Source organism: Penaeus vannamei, chromosome 28 (assembly GCF_042767895.1).
Source record: "Penaeus vannamei isolate JL-2024 chromosome 28, ASM4276789v1, whole genome shotgun sequence".
Taxonomy (NCBI): Eukaryota; Metazoa; Arthropoda; class Malacostraca; order Decapoda; family Penaeidae; genus Penaeus; species Penaeus vannamei.
This window is the reverse complement of record NC_091576.1, coordinates 4,897,062-4,902,061: the sequence shown is the minus strand read 5'-3', so window position 1 is coordinate 4,902,061 and position 5,000 is coordinate 4,897,062.

Sequence of the window (5,000 nt, the reverse complement as noted above, 5' to 3'; positions counted from 1 at the left end):
CGACGTTCGATTACGATTTAGGAGGAAGAGTAATGTGTTGGTGATCAGCAGTTCAAGAACGGCACAAGTCTGAAGCAGTAGGAGACCGTTGCTATGCCAGTGACCCACTCTACGCTTTCCATCCCAGGCGGTACTGTCACAACCGTCTCTCGCATAAAAGTCCCCAAAAATGCGAGCTTTGCTTTAGGAGCGTTAGCGATGTCAGTTTGGAGGACCACGTAGATCTTGGCCTTCACTTCATCTGGGTTGGTCATGGTTGGAGCATAGCAGTTGATGGTTGTAAGATGTTTTCTTCTAGATAAGAGGAGGAGTTTCATGGTCATGTTTATTGCTGGTCCCCTTTGGGAAGACCTGCCAACATGTCAAACAACGCTGTACTGCAAAGCGGACGCCAGCCTCACAGTGCTCATTGTTGGTTTGGCCCAAAGGTGTTTCCAGAGACACTTTTGCAAAGTCTATCTTTACCTACAGGCCGAGTGTCACTCAGTTCAATGTTATATCTGGCGAGGACTTGTACTATGAGGGCGGTTCTCCTCTGGGGTCTGTCTGCATCGTGCCTGTCCATGAGTGTGTGCACAATCCCTGTGCCTGAAGTTAGGGAAACGATCCTCGATTTTTTCTTCGAATTTCCACCGCTTAAGTAGGGTCTGCACCATCTGCAATAAGCTGATTGGGGCAGGTATGGAGCAGACGATATTTAGGTCACCCTTCCCAACCCCTCCTTCATGCCATGGAGTTAAGGGTCGTAATCCTAAAGAAGGCTGCTCAGTCGTTCAGGGAATTGCGGGACTTCGCTGCTGCTCCGTGTCAGTGAAGAACGACCCGAATGGCCTGAGCCACTTGTGTGCAGGATTGCGGGTACGGCTGCCAGTGCACCCACACCTACCGCCTCGTCGCCTGTCTGTCGCCGCAGGACTTGATTCACCGTGATTAGTGGATTGGATGGCAAGATGACAAAATTTATGACTTTGTTTACAGCGAGGAAGGACTGTGCATTTCGTTTACCTTATTCTCTCGCCCAGGGCCTTCTGGAGCAAGGAGCAAGACGAGGTCGAGGCGGTTGGAGATGTCCTTGGTGCAGTGGATGACCATGATGAGCTCAGTGGCTCGCCATGTCTTTGAAGCGCTCCACTTCGCTTTGCTGGAATCGCCTTCTGTCCGCTCTTCTGCGCCTGCACCGAATTTAGTCTTTACTTTACCCATAGGAGGGCGGGGGCGTCTGCCTTCCCGTACAAGCGCTTGTGACTTGCGTTCTGCCCTAATTGATATTAACGGCTGCTGTTCTCGTGAGCGTTCAACATCCCCTCTGCATACCATCTATTTATAGTTTTATCAATAACATATTGATATGTGGTATATCTATTTCATGCAGACCGTCAATTTGATGTCTGTTTTGACATGTTTATTTATTCTGTTTATTCATCAATTTATGTAGTCAAATCCACTAGAAAGCAAGGAAATAATGAGTGGACTTTATTGGAAACCATGTTGTCCTTCAATTCACATAGAATACAATCCGGATTTAACATTTTTAGAATCGTTTCTAGAGTAAAAATGCATAAAAAATACTTTCGAATTGTTATTGTCCAATTTCAGCATCATTATACGAATGAAAAAAGTCTGACAATAAAATGTGAACTCGTTAATTGTGAATAAATGGGTAGCTACACAAATATTGCATATGGACACAATCCGCTATTTAGCATGGGAGTGTGTGTGTGACATCTGATCTTCTGAAGCTACTTTTCTCTGCCATTGGTTGTCAACACCATCTTCGCTTTCTTTTAAGTGTTTTACAGAGGGAATTCCAGCAAGTGGCACCGAAAGAGCCTAAAATTCCAATTGCTCCAAAACCAGAAATGTAGACTCTCAGGCCTCATATAGTTCCTGAAGTCTACACAACTGCTTTAAGAATGAATGTAGTATAAATGTAGAACCGGAGTGGTTTTCAGAAAAAAGGTGACCCATCCACTGAAGGCCAGCGGCTCCCAAAGTCTTTGATGCCGCTTCTCCGGTTGCGAAGAGTGAAAACTATGGCGAACGTAAAGTTGTTTTGATTGGAAAAGTATTAAGGAACTGCCCCATGAATATTGTGCTTCGTAGTTTATCATATTGGGCCGATTTCTAGTAATTTGGTTTAAAAGTGGTAATCCTGTTTTTTTTTTCTTTATTCATTCATTTATTCGATTCTTTTCATGAACCAGATAGAGAGACTGAGGGAGATGGAGAGAGAGAGAGAGAGAGAGAGGGAGAGAGAGAGAGAGAGGGAGAGAGAGAGAGAGAGAGAGAGAGAGAGAGAGAGAGAGAGAGAGAGAGAGAGAGAAAGAAAGAAAGAAAGAAAGTAGGAGAAAGAGAAAGAGGGAAAAAGAATGAACTTATTCAGGCAATATGCCATGCACTAGCCAAAGGTCATTGAGCCTAGCGTAAAAATTTTTTTTTTCTCAGATGTAGCGTGAAAACTAGAAGATCAAAAAGAGTAAACAGACAAAGATTAAACGAGCAGCCAAACAAGGAATATGTCAATGAAAATGTTTGGAAGGTTAAAATGCATTTTACTCAAATTAATTTTTCTTTCAGATTCTTGGTTAGTTTTTAATTACCAATATATATTTTCCTTTTATTAGTTTGGTTTCTATGCCTTCATATAATATCAACACAGGCTGTAAAAAGTAAAACTGGAAATATAACTTGGATATCCTTTTGTTAAGTTACCCCCTAAAAAATGTACTGAGGGGAATAAATGGAATCGTTTTCTACGGTCGCATCCTTACAGGGTAAACTAAAGAATTCTGGACATGCTTTTTTTGACAATGTTTGAAATACATGAGGCTTAAATTTCACTCCAAATATTTGTATTGGTAATTTATAGGAAAAATATACCGAACTCTTTTTTACGTAGTTCTATTTAAAAAATACCCAGGTTTAGTGTTGTTTATAGGATTTGTTAAACTAAGGTCTACATAGAGAGAGAAAATATGACCTATCTCAACACCTACTGCGATAGTAACCATTTGTCTAGTATATGCTGTAAATTTGTCTTATACAGTACGCTCAAAGTACAGCTGAAATCGCCAATTTTATGCAGTGTCAAGTGAGCTGCAAAGATTTCAAACATAAACTAAAAGCAGAATTCTTTTAACTTTTAACTTTTGACTTTTGAACCGTATGTGGTTCCGTTTGGCTGTTAGACCCTTGCAGAGATGGGTGAACTAATCAGAGGCACGTAGATTATATGCCACCTTCATATGTTTTACGTCTCTCTCTCTCTCTCTCTCTCTCTCTCTCTCTCTCTCTCTCTCTCTCTCTCTCTCTCTCTCTCTCTCTCTCTCTCTCTCTCTCTCTCTCTCTCCCTCCCTCCCTCCCCCCCTCCCTCCCTCCCTCCCTCCCTCTCCCTCCCTCTCTCTCTCTCTCCCTCTCCCTCTCTCTCTCTCTCTCTCTCTCTCTCTCTCTCTCTCTCTCTCTCTCTCTCTCTCTCTCTCTCTCTCTCTCTCTCTCTCTCTCTCTCTCTCTCTCTCTCTCTCCCTCTCTCTCTCCCTCTCCCTCTCCCTCCCTCTCTCTCTAAAAAACAAACAAACGGACTGATGAGGCTTGGGTGAAGACAGCCCGAAATGCCCTTTTGTTATGTATAATATTCACACCGTATCGCCGTCACAACATCCTTCAATTTAGATAAAGCAGAATGGGTCACTCCTTACTAACCAAGCAAGATTTAAAATTGTGACCTCAGCGCCACATGAAAAATATACGAGTATAAAACGATCTTCACTTTAGTCCGTCCAAATACCAGATACGAAAATTGAGAACCTTCTTTTGGAACCGAACATGTCTAAAAATGACACCAGATTGACCTTTGTTATACCACCAGTCTGCAGAAAGACTACACAGACACTGAAAGGAGGATCTGTGTAAGAAAAATCTGCTAGAGAGACAATCGTAAGCAATTCAACATTGGAATTGTGTTATATTGTAATAGAATATTGTGGCTAATGATGTGCACAGCGTAAAGTAATGAGGACCGTTTAAGGTGCTTTGAAATATATACACACAAGCATCCAGACACATAATCTGTTAAAAATCATCTAAAAGCACAAGCACACGCAACCGCACTGTTCGTCTTTAGCCATGGAAAAGTATTAAAAAAAGGAATACCCACCGAATCTTACCATTATAAAACAAATATTTAGTATGGACCAACCTCACGGGAACAGATATAAAAACCCTTCCCTCATTTCTGAAGTCCACATGAGAGAGTATTGTCAATCAAGAGAAAGTATTCAAGCCAAACAACAGAATTATCCTCGTTGCAGTTAGCCAGTAGCAAAAGGTGCAATGGAGATCGTGCATACAAGAAGAATAATGACTTTGGAGGGAAAATGGGATTTGTTTTAAGGATACTGTTGCTCAGTGGCTAAATTCTTTCCACTATTCAACAGAATTATGTTGGCTAAACTGCAATTTATTCTTGCTACTCGACAGTCTAAGAAACAAGGGACAGTTTGTGTACCTTCCGTTTTTTCACAAATAAAAGCTAATGAACTTGTGCAGTTAATACATGAAAGAGTAGGCTAAACAACTCACAAGAAAATACAGTAAAGATGTACGTATTAGCCAGAAGCTGACGCGTAGTTAGCTGAACCAACAGACCTGCCCAGCCAAGATGTACGAACGTTAGACCCGTCACAAGAACGAATGGCTGGCTAATGGCACAACAGGCAAATTACCCTACTTAACTGCCGTTCCGATTTCCTGGAAAATATTATCAATTCTACCAGTCCTTTTTAAGTCCTTTCTTACCGAGACAGGCTAGATCTCGACAAAAACAGAATGAAACTAAATGCCACAATACAAACGAGAGAGAGAGAGAGAGAGAGAGAGAGAGAGAGAGAGAGAGAGAGAGAGAGAGAGAGAGAGAGAGAGAGAGAGAGAGAGAGAGAGAGAGAGAGAGAGAGAGAAAACAGATGGATCATTTACCATGTTAATACTGTGGCAGTGTTTCATTC